Below are 16,566 nucleotides of genomic sequence, written 5' to 3'. Positions count from 1 at the left end.
GCAAAGTAAGAAATCTCATCAGCTCCCAAGAGTAATTTCCCTCAATGCCTTCTTCAAATGTAGCCAAAAAAGAATACTGGAACATGGAGAAGCGCTCCTAGAGGGTAAAGCCAAAAGCTACTGGGAGCGAAGTTCGAGGCAGCTGCCGTCCCCACCAGAAGAGGAATGAGCACCTCGTCAAAGAACTTTCTGAAGGACAGTGCTTGCTTCATGGTTGTACGACCTGTGCGGTAGTAAAGGGCCCCAAGCTCAAAAGGATCCTGTGCTTGGATTAATGCTCTTGTTACAATTTTTTTGAACAAGGGGCTCTGCATCTTCATTTTTCACTGTTTCCTACGAATATGTAGCCAGTTCTGGGTAGAGTCTCATCCTAATGTCTGCACAGGGAGATTTCAGAATTGGTTCCAAACCAGTGACTATTCTGTGTTTCCCACATGTCACAAGAGTATTTATAGCTGTTGCCCTGTCTCCATTCCTCCACTGAAAATGGAGTCTGTGACAGGGAAGATAACTTGTCTTTTGAAGGCACTTGTCTCCTAAACAAAAGGAGCTACCTCCAGACCAGATGAGAAAGCCAGGCATCACTCAGAGAACCTGGATGTGGAAGCACCTATGGCTAAAGCCATGGAGAAGGGATTCTATTTCTTGTGGGAGGGATAATGTACTTTCCATGTACAAAGAAGAGTGTACAACATTTCTAGGGATAAGGGAGCTGGGCTGGGGTCATTATTTCAGTGTCTTCAATATCCGGTTCTTTCTGGCAGGTTTCTCTCTCTCCAGGAACCGAGGCATGAGCATGTGACCTACTTTGATTAATGGAATTTGAGCTCAAGTTATATGCTGCACATCTGATCAGAAGCTTTAGTGTCTACTTCCCCACATGGCTTCTTCATTCTGCCATAGATCCAGATAGGAGCTGCTCCAGCAGCCAGGTCCAGGATGTGGACAACTGTCATGCAGACCGGAGTCAGCTGGTTCCCAACGAACACATGGTGTTACCAAGAAATAACCTAGATGTTAAAAGCTACTAATTTTAAAGGTGCTAATTACCACCATATCATTTGACTATGTTGCTTGACCAGGGGCAAACTACTCTAGAAATTCAGTCCCCTCCATTGTGAAAACTGATAATCCTGATGGAGAATATTCACCAAACTTGCTTAGATGCCATAACACACAGACACATGTGTGCAAATGCACACACACACACACACACACACACATCTGGAATGTAAATGAAGATATTCATACATAAAACTCTCCATGAAGGACCTAATGCATACTAAAATGATTCACCCGGGTGGCTCAGTAGGTTAAGCCTCAGCCTTCAGCTCAGGTCATGATCTCGGGGTCCTGGGATCGAGCCCCGCATCGGGCTCCCTGCCCAGTGGGAAGCCTGCTTTCCCCCTCTCTCTGCCTGCCTCCCTGCCTAATTGTGATCATTCTCTCTCTGTCAAATAAATAAATAAATAAATAAATAAATAAGATGATTCATTTAGGAGGCTGTAGAACCTTGTATCTGCAGAACTGTAAAAAATGGGATGGGATATTTGTGCTTCAACTCTGTCTGAAATTTTGGGGTATGGTTTTAAAAAGAGAAGTGTTGGGGTCTTTTTATACCTTTATGCTCTTATACTGTGACATACTGGATACACACACACACACACACACACACACACAATGAGGAGAGTTTGGGAAAGGAAGATCTTGAAAACAGGCAGGTTTAACATCAGGAACATTACCACCTTCTATTTGGGAATACTACAACCAAACAACCCTGGTTATATATACAAAGATGAGACAAATAGCTGTTTCTCAACATTAAGCAGCCTATTTACTATACATTTCTAAGATTACCCAAATGGCACTATGGTTATCTTGCCATATTCTAACAGCTGTCAAGGACTGGGCCATGACGGTGTGAAATACAAACCATCTGCTCTCAGCTGGAAAGCTGATTATTAAGGAAGTGTGTGCCTTCACATCACTTATAGGCCCACATGATGTTTAGCTGCATGAGAACATGGACAAATAGGGCATTTTTGAGGGAACAGGTGTCATCCAGAAGGGTTTAAAAGATGCATGAAATTGATCCAAACTTCACACTTCTGGAGCATAAGGATGTGCCATCTTTCTCCCTATAGGAGTTGGTCCATCAGAGGAAATATGCAGAATGAAATATATTTTGAGAAAGGGCTTAACAATGACAGAAAAATTATGATATTCCTAATAAAGGTGTACCAGAATAACAATAATTAAGTTCCATCATCCTATTTTTGGAGTCAAAAATCTAGGTTTAAATTAACATATTTTCTGTAAGGTTTTGGTCAGGTGATTTAATCTTTCTGGTCTTCAGTTTCCTCTTAAGTCTAAATAGATTATGATGTCTCTCCTACCAGTCTCATTGTGTTTTTATAGAATTCAACCGGCATGGTATTAAAACTTTTTCAAGATATGAGACATAAAATGTCAGTTGTAGTTACTATTATGAATCCTGATCAAGTGTTCAAACACTTTCTCTTACCTGGATTGAATTCATTCCTGGTATAAGCATTGAACTCAATGAAATAATGTAAAACATTTGTCCTATAAAGATAAAGAACATGACAGAGACTGCTGGTTCTGGTTCCCTAGATAATATCCCCATAAAAACCATATGCTCCAGCTTCTCCTGCCCTTGGGTCTTGTGGAATGCTCCTTGACACTGAGACAGAATTAGAAGATATTGACTAGTTTGATAGAGACCAACATGGTTGGCCTTTCCCTTCTCGTTTTGTCCTTCGCTACTCCGTCCACCTTCCTACAACATGGACATAGTCTATCTCTTGACAAAAGGATCAAAATAGCAAATGAGGGTGGCAAAGCAGAAAGGTAGGAAGTGCCTGGGTTCATGAGACCTGCAGAGTGGCTGCACCAGCTCTATCCTGACTACCTCTGGACTTCATGCAAGTTAGAGAATAATAATGTCAGCCAAATTCAACCCCCAAGTGATATAAGAATTTTGTGCTTATACCACAGACATCCTATATTTTTTAAATAATATACATATTGCTATACTTTGCTCAGTTGTCATATATATTGATTTTTATATAAAACTCACTAAGAGAGCTTACTGTTAAAGAAATCACACAATATGTTTTGTTGTACAGGAAAGAAAATTTTCATGCTTTGTTTCAGATTATATATATTGAGCTACACTTGGAACTGATTTTGCAAGAAGCATAAATAGACCATGTTTCTTTCCAATCTAATATAAAATTCAGTGGTGCTCTCTATCTTTTGGAACAATACTGGTCCGACTTCTGAATTCAATAAAGAATTTATGTTCTTGGTACAAGAAGTAACTGGAACTATGGCGAGATGATATTCTGAGTTCTTAGAACAAGTTGAGTCCATACTTACAAACTCAGAATTCTTCCTTTGGGTTCCTGTTACCCTGTGGAATGGCTGCCTGGGGTGGGTGAATTTGTGTAACTTTGTTATAAGGTTATTGAGAAAAATTTGGAGTTAAATTAGGAGACTAGCTGCACAGTGCATAACTAAACCTAAAGCTACTCGGATGGCCATTCCCATGCACCTGACCATTTCTAGTACTGCTCTCAACTATTAATTGAAACTGATGAAAAGCTCACTGTACTTGGTAGAATCAGTGTATGGTCTTGGTTGAAAATACCAAAATCATTTATTCAAACTAGATCGATGCAACAGATTAAAGATGTCAATACTGTTTAGCCACATAGCTAAGAACCAGTTTGATGCTATATACTTTATGTAATCAAAAGAAGAAAAGTGCCTAGGTACACCTGGTGAAGTCTCAGAGGTGAAGGAGCTTTAGCATACAAATATTTCTTTAAGACATAGAAGTAACCAAAACTTACTTGGATCAAGGGCATATATTTTCATGTAAGCTCATTAAAATATTTTACTTTATTTATTAATTTTTTTAGAAATATAAACCAGAAGTAATGGAAGTGCCCCCAAATTCAAATACTTCCCTGGAGTACAGAGAAAAGATAAAAACTTTCCCTCTCAACTCATCTCATCCTACTTTTTAAGAGTAACCAAATATTAATATTTAATCACTGTATGTCAATCCCTCCCAAATATCTATAAACACACACTTACAGACATACAAACTTTTTTAAAGAGTATTTTGTTTCTGTCACAAAAGACAGGTTTATGTATGTCTATTGTTCTGGAATTTGAATTGTTTCACTTAATGTTATATTACAGACAGATTTTCATGTCAATATATATACTTCAGTATGTACAGGGTTAACTTAGTCTTTTTCTTTGACCAACTACAGAGGATTGATTGATTGATAGTATCATAATCTATTTAGCCATCTCCCTTTCCACAAAAAAACATTTGAATTATATCCAATATTTTGATATTACAAATAATGTTTGAAACAAGTTTTTCTTTCCAGTAAAGACAATTTGTTTTAGACTAATCTTATACAGAGAAAAATTAGAAAACCCAAAAGTAGATCGATCAATTGATTGATCAATCACTATAGATAAATGATATAGATTGATCGATGATATATATCTAAATATAGAGTTAGATCTAGATAGAAAGATGTTTGAATGCATCAGAAAGATTCCAAGGCACTGAGGACTTCCAGGGACCAAGAACCCTAGGTAAAGAAAGACCAGAAAGATTACCCTGAAATTTTATACTTTCTTTTCCCTTCAGAATAATGATGATTCCAAAGGAAGAGTAATTTAAGAGGCTACAAAGCTGAGCAGAAAACAGTAGCTGAGAAGCTGAGAAGTCAAGCAGAGCTTTTGAGAGTTCATAGAAGAGGTGGAACCAAAATATTGAGTTCCATGCTGCCAAAAAAAAAGAGAATTTGACAGACATGAGAGGATTTCATATTAGGGATTTCTTAAGAGCTACATTTTAAGAGTAATGGTAAACAAGACTGTCTTTAACAAATACACACACACACACACACACACACAATTCAAGAAAAAAGGATGAGAAAGAATGTGGCAGAAATAATACTTGAAGGTAGGAGCCAGCTTTCACTCTCATCTGGGGGATCTGGGAAAGTGTGCTTCCAAGCTCCTTGATACTGATGGTAGAAACCAGTGTTCTGTCACTCCTTTTCTTACTGATGTCCCCTGGGGATCGCTCTCAGATCCTTTCTAGCTGGTCCCCTCTGTCTTCAGAACCACTGATGGACTATCTCTTTTGCTCTGATCTTTCTCATGTTTGGATTCTCTCTGACTTCTCTGCTGCTCACCTGTAAACATTTTGCTTTTAAAAGGATTGTATGATAGGTTAGGCTCACCTTGATACCCACTTGGTTAACTCAAAGTCAACTGATAATTACATGTGCAAAATTTATTTTGTCATATAACATAACATAATTAGGAGCCTGAGATCTCATTATATTCAAGTTTCCACTCTTACTCAGCAAAAGAAGATTGTATGAGAGTGAGAATCAGGTCATCCAAGGTCATCTTAGAATTTGGCCTACCACACTGCTTATGAGACAGAAACTTTAAATACATAAATATATAAGAGTTGGAAATAAAGGGAGGGGGAAAAACACATCACACAAACATTAACAAGACTACACTTGTGTAACTGTACAAATATCAAACAAAAACTGCTTAATTAAAAAGTATTCATTAGCCTCTTTAAATGTCCTTCAATAAAGTTTTATAATTTTCTCCAGAAAGTAAAAAATTAAAAATGTATTCATTAGGGGATTAAGAGGTAGGAATTTCCAGTTTCAAAATGAAATGGGGATGAAAAGTGCAGTATCAGGAGAATATAGTCAATAAAATTTTAATAACATTGTATGGTGACAGATGGTAAGTATATATATGATGGTAAACATTTTGTAATGTATATAATTGTTGAATCACTATATTGTACATCTGAAACTAATTTAATATTGTATGTCAACTATATTTTAAGAAACATATAAAAGTAATTAAATTTAGTTTCATACATGTAAAAAAATATCAATATAAATAAAAAGAGACATTTCATAAGTGCAAAACCTCAATCCACCAAGAAGATATAAAAATGTTAAATGAATGCACACTAGAAATTCAGCTATAAAATAAAAATAAACAGAAATAAGAGGAGAAATAAATAAATGTACAACTATGGTGGAACATTTTAATACACCTTTCTTTTTTCTTACTATTAATATATTCAGTTAGTCTTTCTTAATAATTAATAGCACAAGTATGAGAAGATCCAGTAAATGTGTAGAAAATTTGAACAACATCATTAACAAAACTGACCACTTGATGTATTGAATATTAAATCCACCAAATACATAACATGCTTCTTTTCAAAATAACATTAACCAAAATTGACCATAAGCTGGATCATAAAGCAAATCTCAACAAATTTCAAAGGACTAAAATCACGAAAAAAATGATTTGTAATCACAGTGAAATTAAGCTAGAAATTGATGATGATGATGATATTGAATATATGACTTCTTCACATAAAACTCTAACTCATTATTGAATGCAATTAAAAGATAACTAAGTATGTGGAAAAATAAAAATGTCAGGGATTAGAAGACTCAATATTGTAAAGATATCTGTTTCCATAAACTAATATGTAAATACCATGTGATCTTAACTAAACATTCATAGCACTTTTTGTGGAAATTAACAAGTTGATTTTCAAATTTTATGTGGAAATGCAAAAGACCAGGTACAGCCAAGACAATCCTTGAAAAACAGAGTTAGAAGACTTAAATCATCAGATATCAAGATGTATCATAAAATTATTTATTTTGACAAAAACTCACCTTGTTGGATCTGGATATTATTCACTCCAAATGCCTGGTATCTGTCCTCCTAATGCTACTTGAATCAACCTAGAAGAATTATCCTGTATCTTTTTAGTAAACTATGCCTTACTGTATTCACATTTATTAAATAAATACATATACACAAACACCATACATAATATATAATGTCAGGCTCTACAGAGTAAAGAGTCAAGAACAGATAAACAGATCAAAACTGTAAGTTGTAGATAGTTATGATCACTTGATTTGTAACAAAGGTGGCGCAGTACAACAGTGAAAATAGTGAATAATCTTTTGCTAAACTGAGCTGCACCTATTAGATATTTGACTGTTGGACAGGAAAGGTGAAGAAGAAAAGGCTTGCCCCTATCACAAGCCATATACAAAGAATTCAATTTTAAGCTAATTATAGTAAATTTCAAAAGTAAAGTAATAACTTTCTGGAAGATAGCAGGAAAATATATTCATAAATTTTGGATAAGCAAAGATGTATTCAACAGCACTAAGCACTATGGAAAAGATTGATCAACTGAAACACATTAAAATTAAGAACCCATTAAGAAAGTTTAAAGGCAAAACATCAAGTGGAAGAACATATTTGCAATAAATATAGTTGACAAAGGCCTTACAACAGAATTTATAAAGAACTCTTGCAAATCAACAGGAAGAGAAAAAGCAATCAATGGGGGGGGGATGAACAAGTAGACTTATCCGTTAAGTCACAAGAGAAGAAATTCAAAAGTACTCAGCCGTGTTAGTCATTGTAGAAATGCAATATAAAAATGATCATGAGAGATCACTAACCCACTTAAAAAACTACAATTTAGAAAGATGTAATAGCAAGCTTCTGCAGAGTTTGGAACAGCTGGTGTTCCCATACTGTTACTGGGGATGTTAAACAGTACAAGCACTATGGAAACCTACTTAAGTTGAACATGTATATGACCCACAACCATGCACTATTACACAATGTTTTAAAGAAATGTATATTACACAAATCAAAAGACATGCACGATAATGGCCATAACAGCATTATCTATAACAGCCAAAAGGCAGAAAAAGCCCCGTTGCCTGTCAGTAATATAATGGATAAATACATTTTTCTCCATTCATGCTATGGAATTCTCTACAACTAGAAGTTGAAGGAACTGCTGTATACTGCAGCATCCCACAACATACAACAAAAAAGTTATCACACCAATGTCAAATACAGTGCTGAACGATAAAGATGCCAGATACAAAGGAGTACAGATCGTAGGATTCCCGCATGCCTTTCAAAAGTAGGCAACAGTAATTGATGTTATTTGTTGCATGTTAAGGGTTATATTTGGAAAGGAGTGTAAGGTTGGCGACTGTAAGATTAGTGGCAAGAGAATGTTTTCTAAATACATGTGTTCATTTTGTAATAATTCAACTAGCTAAACACTTATTAATTGTTGCACTGTTATGTATGTGTAGTATACTTCATTAAAATGCTTATTAAACCTACAAAAGGAATTAAAAATGATGCTTAAAGAGTAATATTTTTACATACATATTGAATATCTTTAGGAGTATTTTTGTACGGTTCCTGGATGAGTAATTGCTGGCCCAAGGGCACATTATACTCTCAAAAGCTAGACTATTTTTCCACTGGGTTGAAAACTAATATAATCTACAGAGAAAAGAAGCACATTTTGTTCACCGTCTACTATTACATACTCCATGTAAGCCTCATCCAGCTCGGTGAGGTAGGTAGGTGGTTCGTGTTACATTTTGCTGATGAGAAAACTGAGTTACCGAAAAATTAAACACTTTGCTGAAGATCTCATGTCTAGAATAAGCGAGAGAAGAAGATTAAAATCGGCTCTGTCCACGTCCAAATCCCATTTGCTTCTCCTTGATCAAAGTACACAAGAGGCTATCCTTTCCAAAAAATGGAATTAGCACAAGACGATATCCTTTTATGAGCAGTGGATTTACACACGTAAAATCCCAAGCCCCAGATACAGGATCTGGATCATTTGTATGCATCATCTTTGTAATACCGCTCAAGACTGAACACCCTTATAATACTGTATAAACTGAGACCAACAGAACCATGGGAAAGATGGAAGAATTGATGAACCTGTTCCCCAAACTGACAGAGGATAGGTAAACGTCTCCAAATAGGTTTGTTAAATCTGGCTCCTAAGGATTTTCAGAGTTTATAATTTTCCAATAATAAAATCACTTACTTCACCGGCCCTAAATTTTATTCCCACCTTCAATGCCTGATATTTGTACCTAGTGTTGAAGTAAAATAATTCAGCAGAAATGCTACACTTAGTGCCAGGATGTTCATTTTGCAGCAGCTGGTATGTTTGTATTACTTTCCGCAAATAGTTGAATGCCCACCATGTGCCAGGCACTGGACTGAGCAGCAGCACGAGTCAGATAAAAGAGAGACTCTGCTTTTAGAAAGCATTCTGACAGAGAAGAGATGAAGTCAGTAACCAGGCAATTACAACCCAGAGTGAGAGCCTCAGGAAAGTATAGTGTGGGATGGAAGTACAGTGTCCCGTGCAGGACAGAAATGAGTCAGAGAAGTTTAGAAAAGAAATACAAACATACCAGGAAGGGGTGGGTGAGCCAAGCCAGGCAAAGGCAGTTCAGGAAGGAGCCCAGAAACAATTCCTGATAGAGGAAGCAGCACAGGGATGAAGAGGTAGCAGGTGTTCACAAAACTAAACCTAGTTTATGGAATTTGAATACTGAGTGGAAGGAAGGGTGGTGTGTGTCAAGAAATCATCAGGATAGGTCAGCGAGATATATTAAAAATGTCTTTGGGGGCGCCTGGGTGGCTCAGTGGGTTAAGCCTCTGCCTTTGGCTCAGGTCAGGATCTCAGGGTCCTAGGATCGAGCCCCACATACAGCTCTCTGCTCAGCGGGGAGCCTGCTTCCTCCTCTCTCTCTGCCTGCCTCTCTGTCTACTTGTGATCTCTGTCTGTCAAATAAATAAAATCTTAAAAAAAAAAATGTTAGGTTGCATTTTGTATATGTCGAATTTTAGCTGTAGTGAGGGCAGCCTGGAAGACATTCCAGTGGGAAACTGAATGCGCAGGCCTACAGCTCAGAAGATCAGGCTGGAAACTGGAATACAGGGGTTATCTAGACATAGATGATTATCAAAGCCAATGTGAAGCAAGGTTACAGAGGGGAAGGTTGGCGTTAAGAGACCAATCAGCACCACTGATAATAAGGTTTTTAGAGAGTAAGATACTCTCTCTTCTATCTTTACTTTTTTTCTTTCTTTCACATGCTGACATCTGGTCAGAACAGCCACCAAGCAATTTAAAAAGTGAGTAAAGAAATAGAGAAGACCCACTTTGAGGGGAAAAAAAAAAAAAAAAGCAAGAGCCATTTTCACCAACACCTAAATCCTGCTATCATAATGAATGCTGCCACTAAAGCTTAAGAATCACCTACACTTGCTACCTTAATCTAGCAAAGCCAAGGAATGAATTCCCGTTTGAATTTAGCCTTCTTCTGGCATCAAACAGAGGAAACTAAATTTGTTATGTCAACCAAGATTGCTTTCTCACAGATTTCGCTATTAAAAGATTTGTCTATTTAGCAGTGTTTTATATTTACAGAGTGTTTTACAGTTTTCAAAACACTCTCACACATGTATGATTTGTATCTTACAACCCCATAAGGCCCACCATTACCCCCCATTTCATGGACAAGAAAAACAGAGAAGTTGGTGCTTATAACTCATTATTTCTTGATGTTCATCATTCAGTTTTCTGACCCTGGTTTTATAAAGTGGAAATCAAATAGCCCAGCTGGGCAGATGTATGTAACCTCCTAAAATCTGCCCCTTCCTTCTCCCCCACCCCCAAACAATGAACCATGGAGCATTACATCAAAAACTAATGATGTGCTGTATGGTGGCTAACATAACATAATAAAAAAAAAAAAAATTGCCCCTTCCTACAATTCTTTGTCTACTTCAGCTCCAGTTCTAATTTTGCTAGGAGACGGGAGGCAGCATTTTTATAATCAAACGTACTCCCAAGGGTGGATGGGAAGACCTGCATTCTGGTTTCCCTCCTGTGCAGTCCATTCGGCTTTCTGTGGCCTTCCCATTGATGAAATGAGGATACAGGGGCCTCTATCTGGGCCCGTGTTGCCATGGAGATGAATAAGACGGTGAACAAGGTGAGCACGGTGCCATCTGTACCCCACCGTGCACAGCGGAAGGCAGTGACCTTCACTCTTTCGAGTGCATCAGAATCACCTAGGAGCTTTTAAAAAATACCCAAGCATGCATAAATACCCAAGTCCCACCCCAAATATTTGGGATCATAATTTTGGGGAATGGGTTCAGTATATCTTTCTTTTTAAAAATAAGAGTTGAAAAGCACTGGTTAGGTATCATTCTTTATAATTGCAGTGAGGCAGCAAAGCAAGGCCATTGAGTGTGGGCTCGGGACACAGCTGTCCCCGCAACACCACAGCTCTACCACTCATGGGCCTGCCATCTGAGCAAATTGCTTCCCCTCTGTGATCCGTATATGCCTCCCATTGAAAAGGTAAGTTGCAAGTCATCCTATTGTAGGTTAAAAACTTAGAAGACCTTCACTATAGCACCGTACACAGAAAACCCTTCAAAATGGTAGCTGTTGATTTGTAAATATTAACATAAGTTTTCCTATTTTGGGAGCTGGATGGATCACTGAAGCCCTGCCATGTAGAATTTGCTTTTATTATCACCGTCCTGACTGTCTTCGAGGTCTTAGTGCCAGCCAAGTTGCTCCTTTCTTAAAACGGAGATTGGGAGCCACAAGGCAACTGCTTCCCAGCAGCCCCATGACTTTGGCCAGTCTGGACTCTGAAAATCCCCTTCTTTCTGAAAACCACTCCAGGTTCCCAGAAAGTGCAAAAGGAGTATGATTAGGAGGCTTAGAAACTGCTAGAGACAGATCTGCTGAAGATCATGAGAAAACTTTGAAAAAATGTGCTCTAAAATGCCCTGCAGAGAAAAGGTTTAACTTTTGTTTGTTCTTCCCATCCCCACTTTCTCCCCATCCTTCCCACCCTCCCTGCCCCTTTCTGAGGCACAGACAGACCAGCTTTCCTCCCATCTGAGATCAGTCATAATGGGTAGGAAGCGTTGGGTAGGAAGTGTTCAGCCATAATGCTGCCTCCTGGAGCTTTCTCATGCTGTCTCCGCACTCACATCCCACCTGTGAGGTGAGGAGAAGGGTCCTCACTTAAAGAAGAGGAAATTCAACCCTGGAAAATTACAGACCCTGAGTCAACTGAGCACATTTCAAGGAAACTGCTCACCTCTGTCATTCTGGCCAGATGACCAAATGTCTCCTCCTTCTTTCACATGTGGCCACAAGCTCTGTAGTCTTTCCTCACTTTTCAAAGTGTGCCCAGATACCAGAAGTATCATCATCAGCTAGGAACACCTTAGAAATGTAGAATCTCGGGCCCTATCTTGAGCCAACTAAATAAGAATCATTGTCTTGGTGAGATGTTCCAGGAAGTCAAACATGCACTAAAATTTGAGAACTACTGGTGTGGTGGTTCAAGATACAGAGTTGTTGAGTGAGGATCCAGACTGGCTGTGTTTGCATCCTTGCTATGTCCTTTTCCAGTTGTGGGACCAGGGACAAGGCACATAATCTAACCAGGTCTCGTAAAACAGACGTGAGAATGGTATTGATCTCACAGGCTTGTATGCAAAATGCTTGGTCTATAGCAAGAATCCTGGGAGACATCTCTTTGTATCGGTCTTCCGTTACCACCACGCCATTCAAGAGAGCAAGCCATTTTCTGCAGACCTCTCAGTTCAGAAGTTCTTCATCTAGGCCATTGACTTCTCTATCTGGCCAAGTACTTACAGTACTATCAATTTCACGTTAGTTTTATTCCTTCTTCTATAGAACTACACTCAAGGAAAAGTTCCTGGCAAAGACATCCGTCAATGTTTTAGTCTTCTCAAAGGAAAAGAGAACCCCAATTCAGCCTAGCAAGAGTGTTCACATTAGTGCAGTGATTACGCATACAACACTAGGTAATCAACCTGGGAAGTTTATTGCCCACCCACTTGAGAGTTTAGTGTTATTAGCTAATTAAAGAGAGGATCTGTCCTCTTTTATATATTGCTCTTAATGAATTAGATAATCCCAGCACAGTTACCATGGTATACTATTTATAAAGACCTGCCATTTGGTTGTAATTTTTCAACTGATTAGAGCTTAATTTCTCTTGTAAATTGCCTATAAGTAACAAATACACCATAGCGGGGTGTCCAGGTTTATGGCAAAGTAAAATTTATCTGTTTGGGCTTCTTCGCTTCTGAAGTAAAACACAGCACCCGCTGCCTTCATATCTGGATCCATCCGAGCAAGATAGACGCAGATGAATCGGGTATAACAGAAACGAGAGCACAGAACTTATAATAAAAGATAAATAGTGGTTTTTCCTTTAAATATATTATGTTCTCTTGTTGCCTTATTTGTGTCTTTCTGGAATGACAAGACATTTGTACAAAAATAAAGAGGAGACCTTCTACCTGAGCATATTTGAGTGATTTATTTTTCATCTGAAGTCTTTAAATAAACCAGATCATATTATGTTCTTCTCCTCTCTCCCTCTGCCTCTACCACCCTCTGTCTCAAATGTATGTACCTCATTACAACAAACGTCACTCATTTTTAGACTCCAATTTGCCACCATCCCACACAGACCTGCTGTTCCATCTCTCCATGTTAATTCCCATAAATAACTGATATCAAAATGCAGAGTCTTGGAGATACACTTCAGAAAACTTCATGTGTGGAGAAACGAGACACTGGAAGGCTATTCGAGGCCTTAGAAATTGCTACAGATTTCTTTCCATCCTTCCCTAAGGCTTCAGCAACACATTAATGACAGAGGGTTAGCACTGTCCATCATAAAATTGGAGTAATATACAAAGCATTGCAAACGTAGCTTTAAAGAAATCCAGAGCAATTTCCAAGTAACCCATATGTTCATAGGCTGCTTATATAGATGCAGGATAATTTATGTACCAAACACATATGTGATTCCTAAGACATATTTAGGAGTGTACAATGTCTAATTTTTTTTTATTGAGATCTTCATCTATTTGTATAACTGACTTGATGGTGAGTGTCCACACCAGGCACTCAAGTCATCCTACTATCTAAAAGAAATGCACAACAGTTTAGGATTGCCAAAGTGTTCTGGAAACCTGATACCTAACTTCGAAAACCCATGAAATGTGAATTTGGGAGCAATAAGTATTTCCCCTCCACCTACCCCTAGGAGGGGACTCTCAGAAAGTATTTTAAGATTCAGTACATAGGGAAAAAAACAAGTCTCAGGGGAGTGAAATGATCTCTCCAAGGTTAAGGCAGATGTGGGAGTAGCCAGGTTTAGTTGCCCTGCCTACCAAATCCTTACAGCACTGACAGCTATATCCAACAGGTACTGGATGTTCACAACTATATTTTCAGTGCAACTAAGATTGCAGGATGTTCTTGTTATGACAATTCTCTAGAGTTTTTCTGTAATACAGCTCATGACACCCATGTCTTGGCATCTCCTTTTAGTGGGAGCCTTGGATCTTCTAAATGCAATGAATGGCATTTGAGAGACTTAAACTTATTTTGAATTATTATCTTAGAATTCAATAGTTTCTGAGTTATGCTCCTCGGAATTCTGTAGACTTCACAGGAGTGGATCAGAGACTACTAAGAAGAGGAGAAGAAGGAACTGAGCATTTGGGGCTCCTGCCCCTTGTCCCTTCTACAAACAGATCATTTCCATCTACCTGAGCTTTAAGGAATGAGTTCCTACACAAGACTTCAAGAAAAGGCTTTGCTATAATAATTCTAAAGACTTCTCTTCTAATGTATATTAATCAAAGGTGGTTAAAGAACTGGATAATTCCAAGAAAAGTAGGATATGAAATCTAAGTCTGGTGACAAAATATCTCAGTATATAAATTACTTGAAACAACAACTATGGAGGGGAGAGATATTTAACTGGATTTCTGCCAACTGTCTTTTCCAGGGTCAGCAAATGATCTCAACTTACACCAGTCATGTCAGTGGTCCCCTTCAAAAGAGTCTCAGTTGGAACTATAAATTATACAGTCGCCCTACATAGGAGACATACATAACATTAGTATATGAATGTATTTCCTCTTTAACAGTCCACTTTAACCTAATAGGCTCAATGTTTAAAAGAAGAAAGAACCAGTAGCATAACATAAAATGCAATTTGGTACAAGGACATTCTAGGTCATAGTCCAATGATTGCTCTGAATGAAGAAAAAGGTTTAATTTTCCTTCCAACAAAATTCAGTCAGGGAGCACTTCATGGATGATGATGTGGTCTCCCAAAGAAACTTCAATTTTGCCTGACCAATCAGAAATATGTTCACTTAACACCTTCTTATTATAATCTATTAAATAGATTAGATCACTTCACTTTTTCTGTGAAGTACCAGAGAATAAATATTTTAGAGACTGTGAGCTCTTGATCTTTGCCACAGCTATTCAACTCTTAGAAAAGCAGCAACAGACTACACCTAAATGAATAAGTATGGTAGTCTTCCAACAAAATTTGTTTCACATAAGCAATGGAACAGATTAGATTCACAGACTTGTTGGCCTATGGCTTGTGTGGCCATAGAATATACAGTTAGCCCCTAGAATATACTAGCAGAAATCCAGTTAAACATCTCTCCTACATGCAATGTAAGCTTCAGTAATTTACCAAATAAGTATATGAAAAATAACAATACAAACTTAAAAATTCAACAATAAATGAGAGATTATGAACAGCGGTAACAACAAAAAATCCCTCCACGTTCAGTGTTATCAAGATCTTCCACTGAGTTGTAATTACAATGACTTATTAGCAGTGTATTAAAAAGGACCTATTATCCTAGGCATTCCAAATTCATATTATGGCCATTCAAATGAATTGCCTGCCCACACACATTTTGTCTTGAGCATGGAAAAACCATGACATAGTAAATAGTCCAACCAAGACTCTAATGAACCTAATTAAGCAGTAACAGCATGGAAACATGCGCACTCTTAGTTAAATTAATATTTCTTTCACAAGGAGTCACGGAGACAATATGGGTTTACATAAGCATCTGAACCATGAAAAATATATTTATTTACTTCCCAAGTAGGAGATAGTCACTGGTACCCTGCCAAATGAAATACTTCCTATATAATAACTAGACACAAGACTTACCCACTCACAAGGAAGCATTATGAGTGCTTCCCAGTGACATGTCATAAGCAGGATCACACAGATAAACAGAAACCACAGCTGTAAAAATAGATGGCTTTCTAAGGCCAAAATGTGACAGTACACCTCCAATCTTTGAAAGACAGTTACAAAGTTAGTAGTCATGAGATGACTCATGCCAGTCCTCATTAGTCCCTAATGGAATTCCCTCCGAAAAAGTCACTTAATTCTCTGAGTCTTATTTTTCCTCTATGTAAGGTGAGGGATTGAAATGAGAGAATATGATAAATGTCACCCTCCGTATCAACACACAACAGAAAAAAGGAAAGCCTGGGTTTAATCCTTGCTCCATGGGTTTGGTGACTATCAAGAAATCAGTTGCTGGGGCACCAGGGTGGCTGGGGGCAACAGGGAAGGCACATGAAAGCAGAAAAAAGAGATAAAAGGAGCCTCTTCCCTCAGCGCAATTGAAAAGACTCCTGGGGGCACCTGGGTGGCTCAGTGGGTTAAAGCCTCTGCC

The sequence above is a fragment of the Mustela putorius genome, unplaced genomic scaffold, assembly GCF_011764305.1.
Source record: "Mustela putorius furo isolate JIRA1106 unplaced genomic scaffold, ASM1176430v1.1 tig00000281_pilon_pilon_pilon, whole genome shotgun sequence".
Taxonomy (NCBI): domain Eukaryota; kingdom Metazoa; phylum Chordata; class Mammalia; order Carnivora; family Mustelidae; genus Mustela; species Mustela putorius.
This window is presented reverse-complemented; position numbering follows the sequence as displayed.